Source organism: Cuculus canorus, chromosome 6 (genome assembly GCF_017976375.1).
Source record: "Cuculus canorus isolate bCucCan1 chromosome 6, bCucCan1.pri, whole genome shotgun sequence".
In the NCBI taxonomy this organism is placed as follows: domain Eukaryota; kingdom Metazoa; phylum Chordata; class Aves; order Cuculiformes; family Cuculidae; genus Cuculus; species Cuculus canorus.
Window position 1 is genome coordinate 12,389,511 of NC_071406.1, and position 12,019 is coordinate 12,401,529.

The 12,019-nt window shown below is 41.1% G+C and overlaps 1 protein-coding gene across 7 annotated transcripts in view; it reads left to right on the plus strand.

The window, feature by feature from the left end:
- The window catches only part of SEMA5B (semaphorin 5B), a 283,392-nt gene that overhangs the window by 79,334 nt on the left and 192,039 nt on the right, over positions 1 to 12,019 (plus strand). For all 7 annotated transcript variants that reach the window (XM_054070049.1, XM_054070044.1, XM_054070043.1 and 4 more), the window contains one exon: positions 7,980 to 8,040. The gene's annotated coding sequence lies outside the window, so the exon portion shown is untranslated. The remainder of the gene's footprint in view (positions 1 to 7,979; positions 8,041 to 12,019) is intronic.

Below are 12,019 nucleotides of genomic sequence, written 5' to 3' on the forward strand. Positions count from 1 at the left end.
ATTCATATTCATATTTTCAATGCTAATGAGAATCATGACTATACGCCAAAAAGATTCTCTGTCCCTTAAAACTTCTCTTAGAATAGCCAAAGACAAGAAAAAGTAATGAACTAAAGCTTCCTCTGAGTCTTTGACTCATCCAATCACTTAAATTAATCACTGTTAAAGAAAAGTGTGCAGCTTGGTGCAACTACCCAGCATGCGCTGTCTGGCTCCATGACTTACGTTGCTTCATCTGGATATCACAGCGTACATATGGTGTGGGATTACACTCTGTCCTCAGGTGCCTCCCTCACTTACACTGTGTAATCAAACTGATTTCAGGATGAATGTCGGCTACAATGGAAAACAATTTCCAAGCAGCTGTAGGTTTAATTTAGGCCTTTTAGCATCAAATTCTCATCTCTAGTATAAATCCACGGAAGGAAAGAGTTTATTTAGATGCACACCTGTTGAAAGTAGAATGTAGACCTAAATGTTGCCTTCAAATGATATCCTGGGCCCTGTTGCTGTGATCTTCCATATATATGTAAGTGTGTATATATATATATATATATATATATATGCATTTGGTGACAACTTTAAAGTAAAAGTCGTGGCTGCACATGGGATGGGCAGGGATGAAAATAGTTCCCAGCTCCATGATGTTCTCGGTAGAAACATCTCACGCAATGGGGACGAGTGTTTAGGAGGGTCTGCCCCATAAGTTGGAGCTCCTCCCTTCCCCCAGCTATGCCACTGGCTTGCTGTAAAACCCTTTGCAAATCCCTTACCTTCTCTGGAGGTTCAGTTTTGCTTTTGTACAGCAGGAACAATGATTCCTTTCAGCTGCTCCTCCACAGCAGTGATTGAGCGGGGCTAACAAGCAGTAATGCTGTCTTCAGAGAGCGGTAGCACTGAAGCTACTCTAGTGAGTGTTTTGTACTAGGAGAAGAATGGATCCTTAAAATATTTAATCAACAATCTCTGGGTATATATATACCCCACTTCTGCATTAAATACTCTTAGTGATTTAGCACTGTATTATGTCTTTCCCTCTTTTGTTTATCTCATGTTCTCATCAAGAGGAGCTTTACTTTAGGTCATGATAAAGCTTTTTAACCATTCTTTTACTGGCTATAGTTGTTAGGAAATCTTCTGTTTTGCTTTTAATTGTGACCCCATTCTCACTTCCTGAACTATCTTGACTTTTTTTCAAAGGGAAGCAATAACGAATTTCCATGTGGGCTATACCTTGTAAAAAGATTATCTCTATTTATTCTTTTTGTAAAGTTTTCAGAAGGGAAGGCGCTGTCCCAATGCACAGAAGCAATTTTTCTTTTCAGTGGATCCTGTGACTCAAATCTAAACCTTTGCTCTCAGAGGAGCACTTTTCAAATGTTTACTTACTTCTTGATTCCTGATAGGCAGTCTGGAAAAAAAAACAGATGAGGTGTTGCTCCTGAAAGTTATACTGCTTTATATTGTTTGAAAGGCAGAGATTGAACTGATTTGTCTAGCAGCTTGCTTTTTTTCAGCTTGGGGAAAGACTGTCTTTGTAGCTCAGACTTTTATCAACAGTCCAGTAAAAGTGTTTTATATACATGCATAAAAAATCGTACAACATTTATATAAAGCCTTTCATCTTGATGCCTCCAAAGTAGTTGACAAATTTGTCAAGTAATTTGTCATCTACTTTCCTCAAAAGTTATCTCTTACTCCAGGATAAAAATTGAGCTGTGTCTGTGCTGAATGAAATTATTCTTGCTGCTAATAGGTTTTTAAAGTAATCAGCAGACTTGAAATGCATGCATTACAAAATTTTAATCTAAGAACTTTAGAAACTTTTCCCCGGTCTTCTAAGGAGATTTAGTTAAACATGAAGCCACTCTCTTGTTCTAGTGAGGCCAGAGGGGGGAGTGGTGTGTATGGCGTGCTGAGCAGAAGGTGATCAGCACTGTGTATGTGCTGTGGGTAACTGGGGAATAAAAAAGATAAATAATACAACACCAAAGACAACACTAGGGTCTTATAAAGATCGCCTTTTGACAGTCATTTGGTGATAAATTCTTATTCTGTGGCACAGCTGGAACAGATTGTTGTGCATGGGCAAAACCTGCTTGGGGATGTCTGCTCTTCTCTGTGCTTAGTCTCTGTGCTGAGAGTGGTTGTCTTCCCAGGTCTGGTGATGTTCCTCACAGCAATTTGCCCTTTTCCTTGCTGGTGACAACATGACCTTCCATGGCCAGTAATTCCATATGAACCTTATATATAAACGACACTTGCTTCTTCCCGAAGGGCTCTGAGTTCACTTACCACACATATATACACACACTGCTCCTGTAAGGTTTCATCAGAGGATTGGTTTTGCTGCTGAACCCTTCCCTGTGCAAATTGTTGGCTACCTTGTGACAAAAGCATTGCAAGGTGACTAAAGGTTTCATGGTCGAATCCATAGCACAAGTGTATTAATGGAGTCAAGTACAGTTTATTGGCTCCAGTGTATTTCTCTGCACCCTTGGCGCATTTATGCTTCCCGTACGAAAATTGGCTGAAGGAGTCAACTGCAAGACATCATCCCAAATTCCAGCTGGGATGCGTAACTTGGCTACATGGCAGTCTCATCTCTTTTCTCCCCCCGTAGCGACTTCCCATGTTAAATAGTTTCTCAGGACTCAAAGGGGAAGGGAAAGATAATCTCCATGCCAGTGATTCTACTAAGTAGAAAAATTGCATAAATAAATTAGCCATGATTAATAGTGAGAGATTGTCACTTGTCTGGAAGTTGTAGCTTTCTGAAATGACAGTCCTTGTCTTGCTATTGGGGGTTTAGGATGCAGAGAATGAATGAGGGGGGTAGGGATTTATTTTATGCATATTTTCAAATTGAAAAAAATGTGTGATTTATTTTCTTTTGCTGCAGCCTGCTCCCAATTTTCAGTTTACATTAATAGCTGTGGGAACAGCAGTTCTTATTGCCATATACTTTAGCTATTAACACTGTGTCTGGTTTGACAGTACATCTCTTTTAATTTTTTTTTATTCCCTTGTGATCATAAAATATTTATCAGCCTTCCTTTGTAATCTCCTTTGGCATGTCCAGCTCGTTAATTTGTGTCTTTCTTTTCTCTTTTAGAATTTGATTTTTCTAACATCATGTGCTTAACCAGAAGAAACAAACCAACTCTATTAAAACTTCCTTTTATTTTTTTTTTTTAAATTAGAAATATGTTTGATTTCATATTTAATGGAATGATTTCTCCAGGAGCCCCTAACAGATTTTTACCCCAAAATGTTTGCTTCATTGATATTTTAATTGCTATAATAATCAGCATTCTGAATAAGAGGCCTTTCCCATAGCTCACTAAATCCATACTGGCTGAGTAAAGCATGTCTGTGATTTATGTGCAGATAAACAGCTTTGGATCCTATCCAATCACTTCATCAGTTTTAATTCAGCTGCCTAATCAGTAGCAAACAGGAGGGTTGGTTTTTGTTGCTTTTTTTGCTTTGTGTTGCTTTTAACAGAGTGGGGGGTGTTAATATTAGGGTTTGGCATGTTCCCCAGAATGGCACAGATAGTTCCCCCATTTCTCATCATGTTCATGTCAAAGTCAGCTCTAACTTTCTGAAAGAGTTTATAAGAAGGGGTTGAGGTGCCAAGACCTGCCTTCGGGCTTTCGTTGGTATCTAAGGAACCATACAGATATGCAGCCTGAACAAGTCTGCTCTTATCTCATGTTTTATAAAGGAAATCCCTCAGATTCCTGAGAAAAGCGGAAAAGCTCATATAGAAGCAGATTTCATTCCCTGTGTGTGTTTAGGGGCTGATGTCTTCAAAATTTTCTTCACAGCAACCATGTTTCTACTGCTGCTGCTTCTTAACAGATTAATGACTTGAGGTCCAGGAGGTGGAGGTGACTGGTGCAGCTGCGCAGGGGTAGGAGCAGTGCAGCCCACTCTCACCTGTGTAACTCCAACCTATTGGTTGCTGTTACGTGTTGGCTGTGTGCAGAATGTATATGAAAAGGCCAGGGTAGTCCAGATGACCCCAGACTGAGAGTCTTCTAACTTAAGGCCCGTGGCCAGAGTTCCTGACCTCATTTTTGTCTACAATGACCCAAGCAAATGCTTGTTAAGGTTAAAATATTGAACCATTTACATTATCATCTATTAGCACCATGAGGTGAAGTCTTCTCTGATTTATAAGCAGCCTCTGAAGGATTACGGAGAATAACCTCATTTTGGTCATCATATCTAGGGCAAGCAACACCATCTGTAATAATAAAGCTTGCCTAAAGAGCTTAGCATGGCATGAGTAGTAAACCATAGCTGTGTGTCTCTGAACCTTGTCAGCTATCCTGGCTGCCCTTCACTTCAGTGTGGAACTGTGGCTGGCCACTGGAAGCCTGCAAGATCCTGAGATATGACCAAAGAGACGTTAGTAGTTGTTCTTCTGTATCTATTTTTTCCTGTTTGATAGCAGCCCTTGCTATGTAAGCAACGAGCAGGCTTGGGGAAGCTGTGCTAGGCTGGGTGGCCCCCACTGTTTAGACGACAGGTTAATTCAGAAGGAGAAGACATTAGCATCGCTGTTGCATCTTATTAAAGGTTTGCATCATAACCCAAATGACATATGCCACCTTTTTTTCTGTTTTGGATTAGAACCCCACAGCTCTGTGTTTCACTATTATCAAGAAGAATCCCAATAAGAGCTGCTAAATTCAAACTTTTTGGCTCAGCTTTAATTCCTTACACACACCCATTGCTGTAGGGCTTTAAATAGAGCTTTGAATCATCGTAAAATTCAGAGAATTAGGCTGGGCTGGAGGGAAGGGCAGTAGATTGTGTTTGTGGCATTTTGGGATCAGTTTGCAGTGCAGATGTATGCATCCTGAGGGACCTTGGGTGAGGTACTTTATCCATCTGCCGTGTTGGGTTTTTTATAGCTTGCAAAAGGGCAATAACACCTCCCTGGCTTAGACTGGGGATGATGGAAACCCATTAATGAAGAGAAGACATTCAGATTCCATGGTGATTCTGGTACAGCTCCACCTCTGCTACAGCAGTCATCAGGCTTTTTTAACGAAAGTGCTCAAAGATTTTTCACACACATTTGTGAGAATTCCTTTACTCTTGTGCACAGTCAGAGGAAGGCAGTATGGCTTTCCTGGGGTTGAAGCAGTTGGTGACTGGGTAGCAGTCATGTCTCTGCCAGGAGAAGCCATTCACCAGAGCTCAGCTGACAGCCCTAGAGGCATGACCATAGCCTCAGGGGGAGCAGAAGTACCTGCTTTCTGCTGCTGTGAGCCAGCTGTTGTGCTAATCCCCAGCTCCTTGACTCAGGATGGACAGTTTATTGTTATAATTTTGGAATTCTCTGCTTTTGGCTCAGACTGCATGGATTTGGAGGAGTGAGTGGAAGGGGAAGTTTGACCATTGCACTAAGCTACTTATGCTATCGTGCTTCTTTTTACTTGATGATGACACTATGGAGGTACTACCAGGCTTGGGATTTTCCTGGCTTTGACTGAGCACACTCTACATGTCTGGTTCTTTTAACCTCAACAGGACTTTGGAGCATCCTGTTCCTGTTAAAATTAACATGAAACGAACTTTCAGAGTCCTGAAAGATGAAGGCTGTCTTCATCTACTGCTTTATTGGAGAGATAGGAAAGATTTCATGTTGCAAGCTGAGGGGGAATTCAAACATCTTATAAGGCTCAGTTTCTTGCAGGTGAGTTTAGGAAGTCCTCTATTCTCTGGCCTGAAGGGAGCTATTATATTTAGAGAGGTAGGCAGTTTGCATACCAAAATCCTTCCAGTGATCAAAGTCAAGAGTTTGTGCTGACCAGTGGCTTACTTTTTAGAGAAGACGAGCAGTCCTGGAGGTTTGAGCTTACAGTTGCATCTTATTCTCGTACAACCTGGTGTGCTGGGCTCTAAACTGCCTCCTGAAATATCATCAAAGAAGCATTTTCACAGTTTTCATTTTAAAGAGCAAGAGTTGACTGGCAGTGAAGATTGAGTCCATTTGTCAGGTGCTCCGTCACCCCCGGTTCCCTTGGGTTTCCCACCTTCAGGATTCAGCCCTGGCAGAACAGCTGCAGAAATTTTCCCAGTTCTGTCCCTTTTCTATGATTTCTTCCACAAAGGAAGACTGGCAGGAGAAGGAAGGAAATGTGAGAGTGTGTATGCATGTTGTTCTTAAAATTTTGAAAGAAGGCACTGTGGAAGCATTTTCTGGGTTATGGAAACGTGATGAATGAGGCTTCTTGTGTAAAACAATTGCTTCAGTCCTCTCAGTAAACTGGGTAACTGATTCCTCTGTTGCTTGTTGCTGCAGTTTGCTTCTTTCAGATGTTGCTACATTTGTTATGACTTTTTCTTTGTTCTTTTTTACTTTCATTTTCTTTTTTCTCTCTCCCTCTCTCCTTTCCCTTTTTCCTTTTCCTTTGTCTTTTCCTTTTCCTGATTCACATTATTTTGAAACTGTTGTTCAAGGAAGAACTACCAGGGTGATGAGAGATATGCCTAAGGCTAGAGGCTGATGGCCTGTCCCTGAGTGTGGCACCTTAACCCCTGGGAGCATGGATTTTGGGAGCATTTTGGGGAGCATTTTGTTTCCCCAGGGGGAAAAAAAAAAAAAAGTCTTTCTAGCATCTCCTTTCCTTGTCTATGATGCATGTGCTTTTTCTCAAGAGTGCAGCAAGGAAAATCCCATCTGGTTCGTGTATGCTCAGACATTGCTCTAATGAAAGCCATGTAAATAACTAGATAAATAATTTTCAGCGAGCTCATCTGTAGAGCACAATAGGTAGCAGAGTCAGAATCTCTTCACACTGAATCATTTCTTACTGGCTGAGTGGGATTCATGCTCACAAGCCATTGTGCAGTAGCATTCTCTGATTTTTGCTGTCTCTCTGTCTTTTCCCTGCCTACACATTTAGCTCCTTGATCTCTTGCTCGTGAGCTCCAGGGAGCAGAGTATACCATGGCCAATGTCTGCACAGTGCTTGGCACAAAGAGTTCAGGTGTAGGGCGGGCTTTGTGGTGGTGCCATCAGGTGAAGCTAAAGAATAAATTATTAGAAAATAATCTAGGATTTGTTGTAATTTGTTACAATTTTTGCCTCTCTATTTTCATCAGATTTTGATGGAATTGAGGGGTTTTGATAAGACAGAAGGGTGAAAATAATGCAAATAGCCTGTGAGGTGCAGGTTTCTTGAGCAGATTTGTTCATTCATTTGTTCATTTGCTTTGGGATCAGTCCTCTGAGCGTTCGAAAAAAGGGGGATATGGGCTCGCAGCCAGCGTGGTAGCTGTCTGCCCTGATGGGTGTGCTAAGAGACCTGGGGCAAATCATGTCCGTTCCGTTCACGTGTCTTCATCTGACTGCAGCTCCTGGATTGACTTGAACAGTTTAAACAGATCTTTACTAAGCTGCATCTGACTGCATTTGTGAGTAGTTCTGCTGACAGAATGCAGGATGCAATGAACTCTGACAGGGGTGAATGATGAGGCAGGGTGATGGGTGGTGGGGACAGGGGTGTCCCCAAGCCGAGCACTGCAGAGGGGAATGATATGTGTGTTTACAGCCTACAGTTCTCAATGGTGCAAATCTGCCACTTGGAAATTCCTTGTCTCTTCTGTGAGGATGAAGAATTCAGGATTGTGAAAAGTTCAGGCAGGGCTGCACAGTTTCTAAGTTAGATTGAGTGAGTTAATATATTTATTGTTTCTACAAATATTTGCTGCTAGCAAATCAGCAAGCTAGGATATTTGCAGAAAGCAAATATGAAGAAAAAAGATTGCAGCTGAAGCAAGTTTTGAAGCAACATTCGGATGAGCATTAAAGGAATTGTTTTGTGGTTAAACTTAAATAGTACCTTTTTTTGTCAATAAATAATGTAAAAATTTGACGTTAAATTCTCTTCCCCATTGGAGAGAAGATGTAGTTATAAATAACACTGACAACTCTCTCTCTGATTTTTCCACAGGTTACTAAGGATTTTACCTGGAGCATGATTTCGAATATGACACTTCAGTAATGCAGAGGCTGTAAGTAAATATTTAACAGCTGTGTTTACACTCTTTCCAGAGCTTTGCCAGAACTCATCTTTGCAACACTCTACCTTGAAACGGGCTTGCAAAGAAGTGACTGGAAGATGACACGATTCTAAAGTGGAATGAGCCATTTTAGACACTGCTTTATCATCTTCTTGTCTCATTTAAGAACTCCAATAATGGTTGCTTAATCTGCAGGAGGAAAGACAAAGACATCTGTCAATATTGCAGGAAATACCACAAGCAGACAAAAATAGAAATACCTCATTAGTGTAGATGAGCAGTGACTAAAATGTAACATTACCAAAAGCTGGCATGCAGTTGCTTCCCAAGCACAGAACAAAGGCCAAGAACCTCATTTTGCTTATGATACCACAAAGTAAATAGGCCTTCTAGAATCTGAATGAATAAACCTGCTGCCCTGGTCATGTATTTGTTGGCTTTTGGTAACTTGGTATCAGAGTTGGGTATCTGAGGAGTCTTACCTCAGAGGCAAACTTTTGTGCAATTCCTGGTTGTGAGTGCTTGAAAAAAAAAAACAATTTCCTTCTCTTCCTCAACTTTTCCATCTTTTTCTAAGGTTAATTAGCAAGCTGTTAATTTTGGTAACTCTTTTCTGAATTCTGCATTGTTTTTCTTAATCAATCCTCTCAGATCTGCTCAATCTCCATTTAATGCAGTCAGCTACTCAACACCCAAACCTTTCGTAATAACTAGAGTGCTAATTTTTCCTTTTATTTCAATTGTAGTTGATGGCTTTCGTCAGGTGTTATCATGTAACTCAATCATCTGTCATTGGAATTTGTAATTTAATCAATAAAGGAGGGCATTTTTTCTCAAGGAGATCAAAAGAGAAAGAGCGCAAGGAAAATGCACAGTAAAAGGAAGGTGAAGAATAAAAAAGAGTGTTAGGAACTGTGGTTTGCACTTAATGGCTGCACACCCCAGTGGCTATATCTGCCTGGCAGACAGCAAGGAAAAGCGATACCACTATTTTAGAGTTAATTAATCTAGTGACAACACCTATGCAGTCATCTTGCAAAATCTAGAGGGAAAATCATGGATATTACTTGGGCTGCTGTGACAAGTACCTTCTATCAACTCCACCACACTGAATGGTGTTAGCAACCCTGTACTTGAGCAGTAGTGTTCACAGTAGCAGTTTGATATCAAGACAAACACCAGGAAATGAAGCTCTGTACTATGCAAGATCCTCCAGCCTTTCTGTTCTTATGCTTTTGTGGTGTCTCTGTTGCTTTAGACAAGGGTAGAGGGAGGAGTAACCACTTCACCAGGGCGCTCTTGATGTGCCCACTGAACGGCTCAAGGCTTCACAGCGCAGGGATCTCCCTGACCTCAGTAAAATGTGGCTGTGTCCTGTGTACCTGCTTTGTCCCCTCCCTCTGTGTTTGCTTCTGCTGCTTCTACTGCCCCAAAGGAGGCAGTGGTACTGTACTGGCTTGGTAGGATGAGGGAATGGTTGTTCATTACCAGCAGTGAGACCTCTCTTGGTTCCATGCCCTGGAGAATTTAAGAAGTGCCCTAAACACTCTCTGCCACTTCTGCTGCAGAAGTTATTTTTTTCCCAGGGATGAAGGTTTATTTTTCTCTCAGCCTTTGGAAGGCGACATGCCTTTTTCACACAGCAAAGCAGCTTTGAGCAAGGCCTGGAAGGGAGATCGAATGTGCCACTGGAGAAGTACGTGTGCTGGGTCACAGCTGGGAATCTTGGCTTCTTGACTTCAGAGAAAGATTGCCTGGAAAGATCTCAAATATCAGCCCACTGAAGTAAAACCCTTGGTTTTGCTGATAAATTGCTGATAAGTATTATGGTCTCAGCTTGGCAAGGTCCACAGAACTCAAGATGAAAGATATCAAAATTATTAATTCAGGTAATATTAAGATCAAAAATTACAATAAATCATTTGGTCTTCAAATGAAGTCAAAATGCTGATGTGCTTCTGTCCCTCACAAAGCCCTGCTGCTGGCGTTGTAGCCGCATTTCCTGTGAATGAAATGTTGAGGCAGCCATTGAAACACGCACCTTGGGGGATTTTCAGAACATGTTTTTTAAGTGAAGCAGGCACATTAGTAGTGAAAGACTTAAGAATACAACATTTTAGAGAATTTTTAACATGCCATGTGCAGCATTTGTTTCAAAGATTTTAGTATTCCCTTTGAGGACTACTCCAGATTGAGTAAATAGGTATTTAGAAGGTCTTTAGGTGCTTATTTTCAACCTAAGTTGGCAAACTTTTCCTGTAGTAAGCACATAATTTCATAAGACAACAACACAATCAATGGATGAACTCTACAGTAACTAATCTTAAACACTCCCACCCACCACCAAACACTACAGCAGAATAGCAGAATCTATTGCTTAATTGTGATAGAAACTTACCTTAAGATTTGTTAACCGAATGTCACGAATTGAAGAATGTCTGCACAAGTGCTTCATTGAAATGTCTTGGTGCTAATTTCTCAACAATTCTGCCTTCTGGAGTCTTCTTGAGTTCAAATCCTACTCCTGTTTTGCCCAGCTGTACCAGAAAGTTTTGGACAAGGGGTGTGTGAAGTGTGCCAGTCAGATGGTGACAAAATCTACAAAACTGCAGCTGGCCAGCTTCTGAAAAATCTCTCCCTCTTCCCTTGGAAAATATCACAGAAGCCTTTCCTTGGATGAGCAATATTGTAAATATTGGTTAATCTTTTTTCATAAACCTATGTTTAAGTCTATTCCCCAACCTTTCAATGGTGCCAAAGGATTACCAAACATGCACCATATGACTGCTTATGATCCTTGCTTCCTTCTGGTGCACACCAAATAACGTCATCAAAGTCAATGCTGTTTTGCCTGCGGTGTTTGGCCAAATATGAGAGCAGGATTTCTCCTACCGAGTAACTTAATGTGCTGTATTTGAAGATTGACTTTTTGGAGCAACCAGACTTGGACTGGCCAAAGCAATCAGTGTTTTGCCTAGCCAGGCAGCCTAGGGAACTGAGCTGTAAGAAGTGAAAAGCTTCTGATGAGAACTGAGGTTGAAAGCATTTCTCGGGGTTGATTTAGCACTCAAGAGCTCAGTGCTTTGTGGAATTGTAGCATCCTCAGAAATAAGCAATGGCACATGCAGGCTTCCCCTCTGTCCTTCCCACAATAATGACCTCCTCTTTTCACCTAAAAGGGAGAAAATAAGTGATTATGCTTTACTCCTACTTTTCAGTGGTACTTTGCACAAAATCCTACGACCGAGCAGAATAACTGGGGGGCTGAGAATCGTGCATGTGTATAGTATGTCCACAAATGTTTACGTATATGGTCATTAATTCCCTTCCCCTCAATATCCCTTGCTTTTAAGCTGTAAAACCATTTCAAAACACACCAAATTACCTGGGAATAGTTGGGAAAATAAATAATAAAAAGGAAAAGAACATTGCAGCCACTTTAAAGGACATTGAGTTTTGCTTCCCCTGTTTTTCAATTCAACAGGCTGCAGAAGGACTGAGTGTCATTTAGCTATCAAAGATTTTTGTTTTCCTGATCATTGTGAAGTAGCATCATTAACACAGGCAAATTACCATGCTTCACTGTGCTGTGTCCATGGTACATTAGAGGCCCTTTTCCACTGGTAAAGCTGGGTCTATTCTTCCGTAATATGAGGGGCCCATTGGCAGTTCTTTGGCAAGTGAGACAGAGGGACTGTATAATGAGAAGGAGAGTGGTCTAATAAGGGGGAAGAACTTGAACATGACAAGTGCAGGGAAAGATAGCAGAAGGCTGATTTATAAATCACTGCATAATTGGCCCAAAATATTAATCCATTTTCACAGGGCCAGGGAAGAAGGGGGCTGCAGTTTTGGGGTAAATGAACAACATGATTTTTCCAAAGTGCATTTTAGAAAAGTCAACCACTCTGTTCGATTTCTCTTCGCCATACCAAGTGCTGTGCTTTCAGACTAATGGAAACTTGTTTGT